At 34.4% G+C, this 18212-nt stretch overlaps 1 long non-coding RNA gene across 1 annotated transcript; it reads right to left on the bottom strand.

Annotated features, from left to right (window-relative positions):
- Window positions 1–17450: 17450 nt before the first annotated feature.
- LOC116538651 lies at window positions 17451–17707 on the bottom strand. Its single transcript, XR_004263728.1, has 2 exons — window positions 17544–17707; window positions 17451–17504 (listed from the first exon to the last, which is right to left on the bottom strand). It is a non-coding gene; the product is annotated as an uncharacterized LOC116538651 (long non-coding RNA).
- Between the last annotated feature and the right edge of the window lie 505 nt (window positions 17708–18212).

The following is an 18212-nucleotide window of genomic DNA, read 5'->3' as shown; positions in this document are numbered from 1 at the left end:
ATATATATATATATATATATATATATATATATATGTGTGTGTGTGTTTTCAAGAATGGAAAGATTTTTTAAAAATCTCAGATGAAGGAAAACAGAGTTTTTTGCTAGCAGTAACCTAAAAGAACCTGGAAACCAAAAGAAAATGACCAAGAAAGAATCTTCAAACATCAGGAAAGTCAGAATTCATAAAAGATAGAGTAAACATATAGCAACACAAACTATTTTTCTTTTCCTCTTAAGTTTTCTAGCTTATACTTGGCAGATGAAGCAAAAACTATGACACTGATGTAGTTTATCAATGTATATAGAAAAAAATATTTGATGATTTATTATAAATGAGAAGAGTAAAGGGATAGAAAGGTTAGGTTTCTACACATCATTTAAGCTGGTAGAATATTGACTCAGTGGACTATGATAAGTCATGTGTGTATAAGGTAATACCTAAAGGAATACCTAAAAATCTATATAAATGGATATGCTGGAAAGCACTCTAGATTAATAAATATTATATTAAAAAATGTTTACTACAAAAGAAATCTGGAAAAAGAGAAAGAAAAATGGAACAAATTGAAATCAAAGAAAATAGTGAATTTAATATACCACCAATTACATTAAATTATTTTAATAAGACCTGATATTGATTCTGCTTAATTTGCCCTATAGGCAAAAAGTAAAATGGATTTAATTCAAGGTAGTCTATTACACATGTAATAATGACTCAACCATTAATTGTACAACTGTAACTGCTATTTAAGTAACAAAATCAAACTTTTATTTTCATTTGGTACTAGATGTCAGTGCAGCTAGTCACTCAGATAAAAGCAATAAAGAACGTGTCATGCAGATTGAATTCTTGTACCTGCTCTGCTGTGCATCAACCAATGCCTTTGGGCAAGTTAAAAAAAAAAAAGTCTAACTTTTTTTTCTGCTTGCTGGACTATAAAAATTTCTCTAATGTTTCCCCAGCTAGCTGGAATTTTAAAAATTACTCTAAGGTCAGTTAATGCTAGTTGGAATAGAAATAATTTGGTTGGAAGTCAGATATTCTAGATTTAAATCTTAGTTCTTATTCTTACGGGCTGTTTAAGTTTGAGCAAGACTTTAGACTCTGAGCTTCAGTTTTCTCAAGAGTGAAATAAGAATAATGCTACCCACATCATAGGGGTATTTTTTTTTTTTTAGTATTAAATGAGATAATCCATGTGGAAAGTATTATTAGGTAAAAATACTATAAACTACAGGTCATAAATGGCAGGCTGTTGGCCAAATGTAGCCACAAATATGTTTGAATTGGCTGTCATAGTTTTGGCTTTTAGCAGAGCTATAAAACAATTTTAATTAGTCGTCAACTTTCAAGGATTTGTTAATTTCACATAAAATATGGATTTCTCAGTTTTCCTTAAAAAGTCATATTAGCTAGCAATATTGGCTTTGCATTCTTTATGGCAAAAGCAACAAAATGCAAGTCTGATTCTCGCCTTGGAGGGGCTTTGCACTCCCGTCGGTTGCACTTCCCATCATTCAATTATCTTCTCATTGACACTTAAGAAGGAGAGACTCAGTTTTCCTGGTCTGGTCAGTTTCATTCACTTGTGTCTTAATTCCTCTTGATAGTGCATTTTAGTTTGTGTCACCCACCTCTGTAAGTTAAAATGCTTTTACCATTTCAGTAACTTGAAAGCAAAGTGCTCATTTTTCTTCTTTATCAGTCATGAGACTAAATATATAAAATCTTCTCATTCCTAGTCATCTGGGATTGACTGCTCCTTCTTCACAATGGTCTCTGCAGGTCCCAGTATATCAAGCACATAGTATGAATCAATATTTATGGAGTGAATAAAAAATGAATGAATGAATGAAAGTCATGTATTTGCTACTTTACAGATAACATGTGAGTAGTTCTTTGTCTTAATTTTAACATTTCTTATGCTTTTGCTATTTACGTATGGTTACTGCATCTGATGTAGAGAAAAATGTTTTTCCTTCCCGGTGCGATGGCTCATGCCTGTAATCCCAGAACTTTGGGAGCCAAGGTAGTTGGATCACCTGAAGTCAGGAGTTCAAGACCAGCCTGGCCAACATGGTAAAACCCCATCTTTATTAAGAATACAGAAATTATCCAGGTATAATAGCATTCACCTGTAATCCAAGCTACTCAGGAAGCTGACACAGGAGAATTGCTTAAACCTGGGAGGCAGAGGTTGCAATGAGCCAAGATCACAGCACTGCACTCCAGCCTGGGCAACAGAGCGAGACTCCATCTCAAGAAAAAATAAAAGAAAACAAAGAAAAATATCATTTTTGTTATTTTATTTAAAATAAAAATTACAAGTTGTCCCCAGATAAGATATGGCCCCAATTGTCAGCTAAAATGTACTTATAAAAATGGTGGCCTTTGCAGTTCTGCAGATGGAAGGTATATCTGTGGCTTGGGTGGACAGAAAATTATTGTGAAAAAGGCAAGTTGATTCATTGCCTTTTTTCCTTCAATAAAGATCTACTTTAGCCTGCGAGTGGTGGCTCATGCCTGTAATACCAGCACTTTGGGTGGCCAAGGCAGGAGGATCATGAGGTCAGGAGATCAAGGCCATCCTGGCCAACACGGTGAAATACTGTCTCTAATAAAAATAGAAAAATTAGCTGAATATGGTGGCACGTGCCTATAATCCCAGCTACTCGGGAGGCTGAGGCAGGAGAATTGCTTTAACCTGGGAGGCAGAGGTTGCAGTGAGCCAAGATTGCACCACTGCACTCCAGCCTGGTGACAGAGTGAGACTCCTCTCAAAATAGAAAGAAAAAAAAAAAAAAAAAAAGCTCTACTTTAGAGAATACTGCCATTGGTGGATAAAATACGCCTAAACCCCTTAAGTAATTGAAATAGTCTTAATATGAAGGAGTTCCTCTGAGACCTAAATTTAAGTCCCATACCAGCCACTTTTTAAGTCCAAAGCCTTTGTGGACACCATCTACTAAGTCTTGAGTTTCTAGGCATGAAGCTGAAGAATCTCCACCACCCCTGAGGCTTTGAGGCTGGCAAGGTGGAGAATACAGGGCTCTGGGAGAAGCCAGCTCACATTAATAATAGGCCCAGCTGCAAGGAGGGAAGAGGACCTCCCAAAAGTCTCCAAAATTTGTTTTATCAGGAAAAATTTAATCAGTACAGTAGTGCTTGTTTGCCTGTGATTTCCCTGTGGTATAGTACAATAAGATTTTTTGAGAGAGACCACATTGGCAAAACTCTAAGTATATTGATGTAATTTTCTATTTTATTATTAGTTATTCAGAATGTCTTATTGTGCCTAATTTATGAATTAAACTTTATTATTGTTATATATGTATAGTGGAAAACACAGTGTATATAGGGTTCAATACTGTCTGAGGTTTCAGATGTCAACTGGGAGTCTTGGAATGTATCCCCCATGGATGTGGGGGACTGCTATACCACTATATATGTGTTTTTATTTATAAATGACATTTTTGCACTTCTTGACTAATAAGTATATTATAAAATGTAGATACGTGTTTAAATTGATAAAATGACTATTGATAGTTGTTGTAATGTTTATTTTCCTGAACCACAATTATTTATTTTATACAACGCTGGAAAGCATGTATTTTATTTAAAGCCTACTCTTGTAGGAGACATTGTACTTTGGCAGATTATAGGGCAAAGTTTCTGACAGACTATAGATGTGAACATTGTGCTGGTGGCCTAAACTTGAGGCACTCTGAGTAGAAAAAAATTCAGTGAACGTTTACCTAGATGGTTTCAACTATGGGTGGTGTGGCTCTTTAGACTTGTGTGACAATGAATATGATTATCTGCCATCCATCACTACTAATTTAGCTGTCATGAAGTAAATTCAAAAACTTGGTATTGCAATGGACATGGATAAAGATGAATGCTAACCCTAGCTCTGCTAATACCACGTGATCTACCTTTGGGCAGTTCACATCCCCTTTGTGACTTGGTTTTCCCATCTGAACATAAGAGTATTCAGCTGAATAATACCTGACAGTCCTTCCAAATCTGAGATTCAAGACCATTTTTCACAGGATTTTTAAAAGATGGATATCCTCCCTAATTCATGGGAGATGGTTCTTATCAATTTTGTGATTTGAGATTATAAAATCAGCATTTTAAAAACAGAACTATCATGTCCATTCTCTTTTTAATTGTAAATTGAGTAATTTTCTGGCATTTAGTATATGAGATATTTTACTGTTGATTCTATCATTTAAGCTTTTTATCACGTAACATTTCAAACACATACAAGAGTTAAGAGAATGATATAATGGTACAGTGAATTTCCATATATCTGTCATTCACCTTGAACAATAATCAATTTATGATTAATCTTGTATCATCTATACTTTCACCCACTCCCTCACTCTGTACCACTATGGTATTATTTAGAAGCAGATCATGGTCATATGATTTGTTCATAAGTATTAGTTGTATCCTTTTAAAAATATATTCACAATACCTCACCATATCTAAACATTTAAAAACTATTTTAATTTTATTTATCTTATTGTTTAATGCAAACAGAACCAATCAAAATATCTCTTTAATAAAGTTATATGATTTTGTTTAAATAAAATTAATAATTTAAAAATCATTCTCATTAAATTTAGACTGGATTTGAACACATTGCCTCTTTATGTCTTTAAGGTATTGAAGGATTTTAGGAAAGGCTTGGGCCAAATTGTTATGTGCACATCATAGCATATAAGCATTATCTGCTTAAAGATATTTCACGTTTCCTTATTCATTTTTCTAGACTGGTTATAGAGACTGGCAACTATTTGTTTGTATGACCAAATTATTGTCAATATGCTTCTCCATATAATTTCTTCTTTCTTTCCAATTCTCTCGTTTCTTTATTTGGTCTTGGGAAACAAATGAATTGAACATATTTTAATTTTCCTTTTAATCACTTCTAAAGTTAAAGTAGCATTTTGACATTTCCATTTCCTAGTGTGCCCTCCTGGACTTTATGGCTTGAATTGTGCTACCTCTGTGACTGCAAAGTGAAGTCAGTTGTGATACAGCAAGTGGACAGTGCACTTGCCCAGCAGGTGTCCATGGCAGCCAATACAAAAGGGGTATTGCCAGAGCATTTTTAAGCACATGAATGTGAGAATTCTGTGTGACTGTGAGATCTTCTCATCTGGTGACAACCATGTAAGTGAAATTGAAAATATGCAAGAATTACTTAAACATTCAACTTGCACATTAAAGTGGTAGAAATTCACTCAACAGCCAATATAATGAGTCCTGATTTTGTAGCTGATTGGTCAAAAGTTTTATTTTCCTTTATGTAAAATTGTGAGATACTTCAAAACGCCACCAAAAATATTACTCTTTGAAGGACAAAGATTCTACCTCTGAATAAATATTTTATTAAATGCTGTTAAAGAATGTGGCCTGTGTATTGAGTCAGTGACACTGAAAGAGATACAAGAAATTTATGAAAATACTTAAAAGATGTGAATTAGGCATTTACCACTAGAAAGTAATCATAGCCGTGAGCGGAGATAAACGTACGAAGGTGAGAATTTGGGCTACTCAGTTTGAAATAAAATATTATAAAACCCCAAAAAGCTACTCAGTAAACAACACCAAGTCCTGCTTTGGCCTCTATTACGTGCATTCTTGTGCATATAGTTACAACAACTATAATTATTATAAATATACTATGATGATATTATTTAGTGATTCAATAAAATGTTACCCATTATGTATCCGTGGTAGCAGTAAGATATCAAATTCCAGACGGACTCTGTATAGTATCACATGACAAGTAGCAGGCCCTGTGTTAAATTCTGGAAACATAGTGGAAAACATGGAGCTTATTGTCATCTAGAGAGATGAATAATAAAAACACTTTAATGGAAAATATTAAAAGTAAGACATTTGTTTCCTTCCTAAAGCTCCTACCTTTGAAAATTTTATTTGCATTCTAAGAGATAAATACTAGTGTTAAAGTAAATCAACTTTAAGACAAGTCTTGTCAAATCAGTTACAGAATGGACCTTCGTTCTGACATTCCAAAACTTTTCTCTCTTCTTTTGACCAGCAAATCCCAGTATCATCCCACTTTACTATTTGAAACTCAATCTTAAGGAAATTTTTATATTTAGTTTTAATTAAGATGCATTAATGAAAGTGCAAGGTGTTAATTTTTCAGCATTTCTCCTTTTTTGGCCAGTGTTTGCCTGACATGTTTGGAGATGGTTGACATCAACTTTGTGACTGAAGGAGGACACTTCTGCCACTCAATGACTGGAAAATGCCTCTGCCCCTGTGGGAGAACTGGAGCCAGATGTGATGCTGGTAGGAGCCAAAGCACCTCAGGACTTCCCTCTGACCCATGGTTATACAGAGATCTGTAGACATTTTCCTACTAGAAGGGATACTCCATTAAAGAGCATTGCCCAGCATTGCTTCATACTTTGCCCTTAGTATCATGAAGAAGAGTTTGTAGCTGTCACAACACAGGCAGCTCAGATAGCACTATAGCTGATGGAGGGCACATGGTAACATGGTAAGTATTTAAAGGGACACAGTTAAATGTCCCATCACAAAGGTGATTCATAGAAATCACTAGAAGTAAGGCAATTAAGGTGTGGTCCAGATGGTATTCTTGATACCCAAGCTTCCAGCTACTCTTTGGGAACTAAAATGTATATTTCATTTTTCTTTTCACTCAGAGAAAGAATGACCTAGAATATAAAGTTCTAATTCTTCAGGGACTGTCTTAAGAAGAGAGAGTAAGTTGAGTAATTATGAACTAATCACTTGCTACTGGACTTAATGGATGCTTAGCAGATGAAAAGTTTTACATAATTCACAAGAGACCTGAAGGACTGACCCTGCCACTGGTATTACCCAAAATAGAGGGTTTAATCTCAGAATTTACTTTTCTTATCTGCAAAAGAGTAGGGTTGAAGCTTCATTTCTAAAAGAAAGATTATTTCTAAATAAAGTCATGGCCTACACAGATGTCCTACTAGGTCTTTTATTTTCATTTTTATTTTCAATTAGGCACAGTTCATCTGTGACATTAAGTGTGAACAGCTGTGTCTATGCAGGTAACGTAAAAAAAAAAAAAAACGATAAAAGACCTCATTTTAACTTGAACTCTGGTAAAGGAGCTATTAAACAGCCATAATATTAATTCATAAAAGAATATAACAACTTTTTATTAAATTATGCTCCCCCCATTGGTAAATTAACATTTGCAGACGTTCAAACAGATGTCTTAAATATACATCATTATTAACATGAAAATGTGGTATTTTTATAAATTAAAGTCAGATTCTGGCATGCTCAGGAGAGATCCTGACTCACAACTTTTTTTCTAATAAGAAAATTCAATCTTGCCACCAAACTAAGTAATCCTCCCACACATTGGGCAGAGGTGACTGAGAAATGACATTTGAAATGACATAGGATTATTAAAATTTTTTCACAAAATTTCATGATTTAAAGATTCATTTCAAAGCAGCATTTGCATTGCCTCCAGAGCTTCTTCTGAAAGGAACTTGTTGCTCCTTCATTTAGGAAGGGATTAAATTACTGTTTGTTAATGTTGAACCCTTGTAAAAATAATTACTTGCAAAATTGGTTTATGTTTCTATTTACCTTATATTTATAATCTAATTAATTAAGGCAAGGGAGCTAGGCCACATCTTAACCTACATGCAAAAGAATATAAAAAAATAAACATCCAACTGCTCAACTCTAACCCAGCATAAAGGATAGTGAGTCAATAAATACGATTTTTTAAAAATTTACCCAAAGTTTCAGAATTTTACCCAGGACTTTTATCTTCATATTTACTGACATTTCCCAAATTCTCACTTTCCCACTCTTTTTTATTAGGGCTTTCTTCTACATATGCTTAATACCTTGCATCCTCCCATACAGCAGTATAGAGTGAAGAAAGAACACTAGGTAAGAATTTGAAACCCAGCTCTGCCATTCATCTGAGATATAGCACAGTAATTGAGAATATCTTTTAAGCCATACTAGACCTTACTTTATTCCTCTGTGAAATGTGGGAGCTTAACTCACTGCCTTGCCCACCTCACAGGTGTTAGTTAGAACCAACAGAGATAAAGTATTAGAGACCCACTTTGTAAACTCCTCAAGAGTAGGTGACTGTTAGGATTACACAGTTAAGTTTTTCTGATCCTTAAACATTGATAGTGAGTTTCTTCCCAGTCCTGCCTGACCGAGTAGGAAATATGAATCTATTTTCTGTGTCATGAGCTAGGCTGGGCTTTCTGCTTATCCTCACAATTCTTCAGAAATAGAATTTGTTAATTCTTTGCTAGAAATTAGGCTAACAGCGAACACCCAGGCTGGGTCTTTTCAGTCAACATTTGCTATTTTTAATAAAGCTAATACTTTTTATAACGTTCTGTCGTTTCTCTTCTGGTTGCAAGCACAATGCAATTCAATTGAAAGATAGAGTCCTTTGGGACATAGATCAGGGCATCTGTGGACTTTCTGACATAGTTTAAGAAATAAACAGTTGAAATTAAAACCATTTCATTTTCAATAACATAAGAACAAATATTTGTGTTTTCAACCTAAAGATAAGTCTCACGTATCGTGCCTTCAGCGTGAGTATTGCCTTCTTCTGACCTCAAGAGAGCTAGTCCACATTCCCTATGTCCTTCACAATGCTATCACTAAAGTTCTACTGAATACTCTAATTCTGAGAAGGTGCCTTAAAAATGTAGGTTGCTGTCCTGGCTTCTCTTTTCAGTTTTGTCACTAACTTCCTTGACATTCCCACCCTCCTCCTGTTTTCCATTGACATTCTTTCTTTTATCACATAACGTTTTAGCATGAGAAGATACACCATGGTAAAAAAAGAAAAAAGCCTATAATTATCCTATTGAATGCCAAGAAGTAATAGTAAGAACGCGGTGTGTTTGAAAAGCATACATGAATTGCTTTTATTTTTATTTTCTCCCTCATAGAATGCAGGCCGGGCCTGTATGGACCTAACTGCGCTCACAACCGTCAGTGTGGTCACAGAGCTCACTACAGCCCTCTCAATGGGAGCTGCTCTTGCCTTTTTAAGACAATGGGCCCAACCTGTGAGGAAAGTGGTTCAGATGATCCTCGATAACCAAACGCTAACAACTTTTCAGTTGGTGAGTAGAATTTTGCAGGATTTCGTCCACAGTTTGTCATCTTAACTTTGACAGAGAAATGTACTTACTCATCCATCTTCAGCTCCTCCTGACCTGGTGTGGGGTAAATAGCAGGATGTGTCCACTCTGTTGTCTCCAAGCACAAGTCCCATTCTCTAGCCTAGCCTTCCCAATATTTTTTCGCTGGAGAATATACCCAACAATAAGAGAATATTTTTTCAGGATCCCAATCATAGTAACGTTTGGACTAATAAGTGAACCTTTTTTATATGCACAGGAGGTATTTAAATTTGGACATAAGAACTGCTTTTCAGTTCAGGTTGGACTACACTGAAATATTCACACCTATTCACTGAAGACTTCAGTGGCCATTAAATAGCTGGATCCTCTTTGGAAATGTCTAGAATTTCATCTATTTATTCTCAGCATCCTTCCTCATAACAAATTCTGCTCCGGATTGCTAATGTATTGTGTTTCAAACATGACTTTGGTGTGGGAGACTATAAAGACTTTAGCCACATAATGACGTGCACTTTTATAGTGAAACATCAAAATGTTTAGTTTGTTTTCTCCGTCACTGGCCAGCAGACAGGAAAAAAGTGGGTAGCAGTGACCGAGGCCAGGACTTGGCCTACTCTGGGGGACACAAATTTCCTTTAAATCAGGACCTACTAGCAATCAGGCTTTTAATTCACATTGGTAATCTTGATTCACATTTTTCATCATTTAGGACAACTATAGAGCCATTTATGAGCCTAAGATGATCACTGTGATCAGCCCAAGAAAGACACAGCAATAAATACTACTTCATGTTTGCTCTCAAGTAGTTTATAAGCACTTGAATTTTCAGACCACTGGTTACTTCACATCAGCAAACAAAACTTCCTTGATTGCAAATGTTGTTTTTCCATGTTACCCATGCTTTATTGGGATAAAAATAGAGAATATTATAATTATATGACTGACTGTTTGATTTATGCAAGATGAATAAGTGGCTTTTAAATTAAAACAGATTTAGGATAGAATTGACTGAAGGATTTATAAAAATATTGGGGTTTTCAATTCAGTACAGTTTCTCATCTTTCCTTGATGATTATCTTTCTAAATCTCAGCACTTTTAACAGAGCAGAGATATAGCTACCTATAATGAGCAGCCATGACAAATTTAATGTTATTAAATGACACAAGGGACTTAATGAGATCACTTTCCAAAATAATTTTGTGCTTTTTATTATTTTAGAGATAAGAGTCTCCCTCCGTTGCCCAGATTTGGGTGCAGTGGCATGACCGTAACTCACTGCAACCCCAGACTCTTGGGTGCAAGAAATCCTCCCACCTCACCCTCCTCCCTCACACCCTACCCCCGAGTGGCTGGAACAGACATCCACACCATGCCCATCTCGTTTTAAAACTTTTGTAGAAATGAAGGTCTCGCTGTGTCACCCAGGCTGACCTTGAACTGCAGGCCTCAAGTGCTCCTTCTGCCTCAAGCTTCCAGGGCACTGAGATTAGGCACATGAGCCACCATGCCTGGCTTCTCCAAGAGATTGAATTTAGTTTAGTCTTAAAGAGATTAAATAAATTACTTTCTTTTCCCCAGTATTTGGAATTAAATATTTACATTTCAGTGCATTTTTACCATTTTAAATCAGTCATTAATAATCTGTTATTTCAAATCAGCTGAAGTAAAGCTATGCTTTATTTTGGGCATTTGCCCATTTTCTTTACCTGCTATTTTTCGAGTTTTTCTCAACTATCACCATCTAACCTTCAGAGAGAATAGGTAAATAAAAGCAACATTTTCTCTTGGGCTGCCAGCCCCCTCTGGATTTTCTTTATTTCATGACTCTAAAAAATTGTGACTACAAACAGAAAAAAGATAAAGAAATTAGGCTTTTCTTCCTCACTAGGGACTGCATTTCTATTAAGGCAGATAAGAAAAACCTAGATTTGGTAGGAAGAAAAATAAGGGATTTATTTTGGCTATTCTTTTTTATTCTATATTACCTAACTTTTTACAAGTGAGAAACCATATGTAAAAAGTTAAACAAGGTTCTTGGCAAATGGCAGATGTTAATATATTGTCTCCTTTCAGCCCCTTTCTACCCAACACTAAAACAAATTGTGGGCACGGGAAAGCGAAGTCAGAGCCTGAACCTGTATTTGTGCCATCTCAGGATCCTTTAGACAAACTGAATCTTCACTCTTATACCAGTCAGCATGAACAAGTGCAAATTACTGTAGCCTCTTTTCTTTATAATCATTTTTTTTTTTTTGAGACAGAATGCAGTGGCGTGATCTCGGCTCACTGCAACCTTTGCCTCCCGGGTTCAAGCAGTTCCCTGCCTCAGCCTTCCAAGTAGCTGGGATTACAGGTGCCCACCACCATACCCAGCTAATTTTTTCATTTTTAGTGGAGACAGGGTTTCACCATCTTGGCCAGGGTGGCCTTGAGCTCCTGACATCGTGATCCACCCACCTCAGCCTCCCAAAGTGCTGGGATTACAGGTGTGAGCCACCACAATGGCCCTAAAAGTTTTTATAAGTTGTCTTTCATATTAAAAAATAAAAATAGGAAAATGTTTACAATCTAGAATGTTTCTATTGTACTTTTGATTATCTTGAAAAATCTTAATAAGCAGTGTAGAGTGATCTCTCCCAAAAATACCTCCGTTCTTCTGCTTCGGGACACTAGCAGATAGCCTGAAAATTATTATATGCAGTATTTCATGCATGAACCAACATATAATAAATGTTAATCTTAAATAATTATACAGATGGAAAATTGTGAAATACAAATTCCTTGAAAATTCATATAATAGGATTTAAAATTTTATGTTTTTATAAGTGCCACATTAAAAATGCTTCAAAGTAAGAAACGAGTGTACAAACACCTCACATTTTTTTAACAAATAAATAAAGGCACTACATAAGCATTTTTTACCTGAGGCTTTTACATGTAAACCACTATTCAGATACAGTGAAGTATGATTTGACTACCAAGAAATAATTTGCACAAAGTTAAAGAATCCAACCATTACATAAAGTGAGGTATAATCTAATATGCATGTCCTCTTTAAGCTAAAGTTTAAAGTAAAATTGGGATCCTTGTCATTGGATACTAATATTTTATATATTACTCCTCTACTTTTTCCTCCCTGTTTAATCTGTCCTTTAAAAATGCTGATCCCCAAAGGAAATGTATCCACTCATAATATTTAACCGACCTAGAAAGGTGCATGTGCTATGATGTTTCAGCCTCTTTCATTTGAAATACAAGATCAGAGTGGAGATTATTATGCTTTTCTGCAATAATATAGCTCAAGTTTAAAGAAAAATGAGCAGATGTATGGAAGTGTGCTGGCTAATTTGGAGTCTCGATTCAACATGCCTGGGATATACCATTTCAGTGTAACACCTAACTTTCCCCTACTCTTTCTAACTTCTACATTCGTTTATTGAGTTTTCCAGATGAGACAGCTACTTGACACAGGTTAAATTATTTTTAGAGAACTTGGAAATCATTCCAAGAGTTAGTGGCAAGAATGGCATTTCCTTTGTTAGAAATAGCAAAGAGGGTTTGGCCTCTCCCGGGCCTCTTTCACCTTGGTTTCTCTAGGACCTGGTAATACAGATGTAGCAAGAATTTAAAAGAGCATTTGATGAAGTGAACAAATAATAGCAACTGTCTACACTCTAGGAGTTATATATGCAATTCAGTTGAAATAACTTTTCTTGGGTCTGTAATAGAAAAAAAAGTCAAAGTAGCTGAGGCTTTAAAATAGATTTAAGAGTCATTCCAAAGCTTTGCCTCATTTAGCTAATTATGTGAAAACTGTGTTCTATTTTTTTCTGCTTATGTTTTCCTTTTTATAAATTAAAAAACTTAGATAAAGTGTAAGATATGCATTTAAAAGTCATAGATGCCTCTTTATGTTCTTCCAAATATTTAGACTCTTTTATCTCTAAATCTTATATCAAGATTATATGAAACACCATTTAATCATTCTTCATTTTAATGTTTGTGTGCAAACAGCTCTAATTTTGAAGAATATTAATTAATTCAAGTAACATATATTAACAAACTAGATATTTTTCTTCCAATAGAAGTCTTTAAAATATATAAAATGTTTTCATATGAATGCCTCCACTTTAAAAGGATATAAGAAAATGTATTATATATAATTTTATTGCTCAGGCTTCATGAGAAAAATTCAGCAATAGTTCACAGACAAAATGATTCAGAACTGGATATTTAGTGCTTAAGTGTTGACAACATTGGTCTCTTGAAACGTAGAGTATTGGCTTGTGAATAAAATTCCATATGTGAGATTTGGATAAATTTGGGGGACGGCATTCAACATGTGTTTGATGAATAGTGGGACCCATGACAGATTAGAAATCTAAATGGTCAATTGATCATATTTCAGATAGTTTATTAATTGAAAAATGCCTTCATTCGTGTCAATTTTTAACCATTGCCTATAGAGAAATTTTCTGCTTTTTAACTCTACCTTGAATTCACTAAATAATTTTAAAATTTGTAGTGCCTGTTGTACTAGGTACTGTTTTAGGCATGAAAAAAGTAGCAGTGAACAAGATGGATGTGTTCTCTGCCTTCGTAAACTTGCAGTCAAGAGACTGTGTTAGCCAACAAGAGCAATGTTTTTAAATATTTCTAGCTGTGTAGTCAGTTTTATAGCTCATCAATCCTTTTATAGTTCATGAATCCTTTCCTAAGTGTCTTTCTCACAAATTTGTTAATTCTCCTATGTTAATGCACACTTCGATAAATCAAATATATTTTAGCTAACCTTAAATTCGCATAGCAGGTTTTACTCTTAGTGGTGTGGTAGAAATTAAATTTTTTTTAAAAAACTCGTGAAATACCATTTCGCATTTATAGAAAGCTGTATTATTCTTTGCAATGTAAAAGGTAAGTTCACTTTCAAAGCTGTTGTAGAAGGCCTACTGTTGGAGGCATTTACATAGTGGAAGTAGAGAAAAGGAAGAGAATGTTCCTAATGGTCTGACAATTGCTTCATCCTTTTCAGCATCCATTATGCTTTCTCTTTTAATAGCGATGAATGTTTCCTAATGATAGGGGAGGGTATTTAGACACTTTTTGAAATCTAGTTTTATTACTGGGCAAGTAATTCTGACAAACATTAACAAATTCTTGTCATTTTAGTGGGGTTTCAAAACAAGATTAGATTTTTAAAAATTGAGGTAAAATGAACATAACATAAAAAATACCATCTTAACCATTTTTAAGTGTACAGTTCAGTGACATTGAGCACATTCACACTGTTGTGCTGTGTTCACCAAGGGTTATTTCTTTTAATATGGGAAGAACTTCTTGAAGACATTTGAGTAACATGCAGGGGCCTCAGGTGCAAGTTGCTGGTCGCTTGAATAACGTAAATTGTGTACTGCCTGAACTGAAATTTTTCACAGTCTTTAAAAATTTAACTATTTGAAAATATACTTTATATTTATTTTTATTTACTAGACGTTTTTGCAATGAAGACATATTGCACATTTAAGTAGAGTTACACATTTACTGGGGACCAGAAGAGTAGTCATTTTTACTAAGCATATCATGGTTGTAGCTCACAACTTTATTACGTTTCTGAGCATGTTAAAACATCAAACAACAGTACATTCATTGTGCTCTATGAAATAATAATTAAACTTATAATTCCATTTTGAACAACCTTCATGCATTTCCAAGATTTTTGCCTTTTTCCTAAATATCTGCTCCCTGAGCTCCACTCTGGCCTAAGGCGGCCATGGTACCAAGGCCTTGAAGCCTTGGGCCGTGTTTCCTGATGAGTATTTGATGGAGTTACAAAATTACAAATTAATAGTATTTAGTAAAGTTGAACCAGGGGAAGGGGGTAGAATTGGTTAAATTTCATACTCAGTAACACCATAACTGGGAAACTCTGGATTAAATAGAACTAAATAGTATACTTTATTGCAGTGTTTTTTGGGAATCCAATATGTGGTAATTTGTGAATTTCTAGGAGGAAGATAAGAGTACATAATGAGTATCAAATTGTTTAACTAAGATTTCCTTTTTGTGAGGAATGTTTTGGAAAAACTAGTGTCTCAAGGAATAGTTTTTGTCAAAAACAGAGACAAGTGTCTACTTAAGTGAGCACTCAGAAGCATCCCTGGTCTGGATGCCCTGATCACACAATTTCATGGTTTTTCTAGTCATTGCCTGAGACAATTCTAAGCAAGGCCTGTGTTACTTTATAGTTTCCCATGAATCCTCTGTAAGACAGTACACATTTCTCAAAAGGGTCTTTGGAAATACAAATCAAAATGTTGATGAAGCTTTTAGAGAAATTGGCCTTTCTTGCCTGTCCAATTAATATGAGAAATTAATTTTTAGAATGTTAAGGACAATTAGGAAGTTGTAAAATCCATTGTGTTCTTTTAAAATTGAAGTTTATAAAAGTTTCACAGAAATAGGTGTTTTAAAATGAAAGACCAAAATTTTGCTAACATCTGGGCATTTTATAGAAGTTGTACATACTCTATTTTGAATAACCTGTGGGGTTTGCTTAAATGCAGTAAAATTCCAAAGAGAGAATGTTGAGCATACACTCGATTAAATCCATTTTGAGAATCAGTAAATGGTTGCTGGCATGTCATGACTGAAGTGTCAGGATTCTAATAATGCTAGAGTTATCTAAGTATTTTTGGCTACTGATTTTTATGTTATTTATTGACTAAAATATTGAACGTTAATTATCCCACAGCTCTCCACAAACACACATCTACACATAGACCTATCTATGTTTTCGAGAGTTTCTTTTAGAATTATATACTTAAGACATCTTCTGTTAAAATTTCAAATTTTTACAAATAGATGTATACACTATGGTCAGTAATGAGAAAAATCTTTCTCAAATAGATACCTGTAGTTCAACATGATTTTTATAGACATCTATTTAAATTTAAAAATTAAGAAATGGGGAAATAAATCTAATCTCAATTTGTCAGGCTAAAATGCAGACTCTATTCATGCCTTGGAATACTTATCCTAGCTATATTATGTGTTGGATAACCAAGCAAAACAAAGGGGCAACAATTGTGGAGTAGAGAACCATATGCTAGCGATCACAGAAGTGCAGGATTAGACTAAAACTTCTCCAGTCCTTTTGGTTCATAAGCAAGAAAACTGAGACTCAGAGAATTAGGTCCTACTGTAAAAAAATCACAGAACCAAAATTTCTTCATCTGTTACCTCTTTTCTCTTATGTCTCTCATCTTACGTCTTTTGATTGTTTCTTTTTTGTTTTTGACTTTTATTTTTGCTTCAGGGGTGCATGTGTAGGTTTGTTATTTGGGTAAACTCATGCCGCAGTGGTTTGTTGTACAGATTGTTCTCTCACCCAGGTACTAAGCCAAGTACCCCGTAGTTATTTTTTCTGCTTCTCTTCTTCCTCCCATCCTCCACCCTGAAGTAGGCCCCAATTGGTCCCCTCTCTGTGTCCGTGAGTTCTCATCATTTAGCTTCCACTTATGAAAAAAAGCTCAATATCACTGATTATTAGAGAAATGCAAGTCAAAACCACAGTGAGATACCATCTCACATGAATCAGAATGACTAGTATTAAAAAGTCAAAAAGTAACAGATGATGGCAAGGTTGCAGAAAAAAAGGGAACACTTATACACTGTTGGTATAAGTGTAACTTAGTTCAACCGTTGTGGAAGGCAATATGGCAATTTCTCAAAGAGCTAAGAACTACCATTTAATAAGCAATGCCATTACTGAGTGTAGACCCAAAGGAGTACAAATCATTCTACCATAAAGACAAACGGATGCATGTTCATTGCAGCGTGATTCCCCTTTCTGAGACATTCTTTTGACAAGGAGGGTCATTGAGTCTTACTTTACAGGAATCTCTTTGAATTCCAGTTTTAATGTTACAGACTTTTCAAACTTGAGTTGTTATCATTTATTTGATATCCAAACTGTATATGATAGAAGTTGTTAAATACAAATATAAGAAATTAAAGCTAATGAGAGGTTCATGGTCCGGTAATGATTTCATCCTCATTTAAGGAAAGTAAGTATTAGTCATTTTTATATCTTATTTGGCATCTGTTATTCAAACTTTATATTTTAAACACTATTCCACTATTTTGTCAACAGATTTTAAGAATATCTTTAGCTGACACAGCTTAACAGTTTCTGTAATGAATAACAAACACAATTCTCAGAATTAACACACATAAACATGACTTTTTTTTTTAAGTTCATTATTTAAGTGCCAAATTAACCTCTGAGAAGCATTATTGGTCAGTATCTCATTTGTAGCCATAAGGAACAGTAGCGTTCATTTTACTTTTTGTTGTTGTTCATTAGTTTAAGAATCCTTGTGATAGGAACACCAGAAAGTATCAATGAGTTTATTCTCCTTAAATTTGACCAACCGAGTTTACTGGATTATATTTTACTTACTCAATAAATAATTCCTTGAATAAATTATTTCTTGAATAAATAATTACTTGAATAAATTATTTCTTGCATAAATTATTCCTTGAATATGACATATTCAAGGAAATTTAAGATGATTAAATAGAAATGAATGATCTGGATATGTGTCTTTCTAAAATGGTGTTTCTCAAACTTGATTGGAAGGTAGAAGATCTGAATATTATGGTACTCAAGATGGAACATAAATTATTAAAATATTTAATAATATATGAGCTGAAATCAATATTTCTTAGGTAAACTATATTATATGCATATTATATAAAAATCTAAAACATGCATATATAGGATCACAAAGATTTTCTTAACTCGAGTTAGATGCAATCACTTTTCTGAGAAATTTCATCAATATATTTTATATTACTTGGACATTCACTTTAACAGGCACAATAATTATTCGGCATCAATTTTTTTTAAAGAAACTCTTATTGGTGAAAATGTTAAATAAGAAAATCTAATCAAATGTGAACTTGAAGAAAGATTGGTCATATTCAACTAAGCAATAAAACTCTTTTCCCAA

This window comes from Sapajus apella, unplaced genomic scaffold, assembly GCF_009761245.1.
Source record: "Sapajus apella isolate SASKATOON/1434 unplaced genomic scaffold, GSC_monkey_1.0 scaffold4, whole genome shotgun sequence".
Lineage (NCBI taxonomy): Eukaryota > Metazoa > Chordata > Mammalia > Primates > Cebidae > Sapajus > Sapajus apella.
Note: the sequence above shows the minus strand (reverse complement) of the source record. Positions and strands in the feature narration are given on the sequence as shown.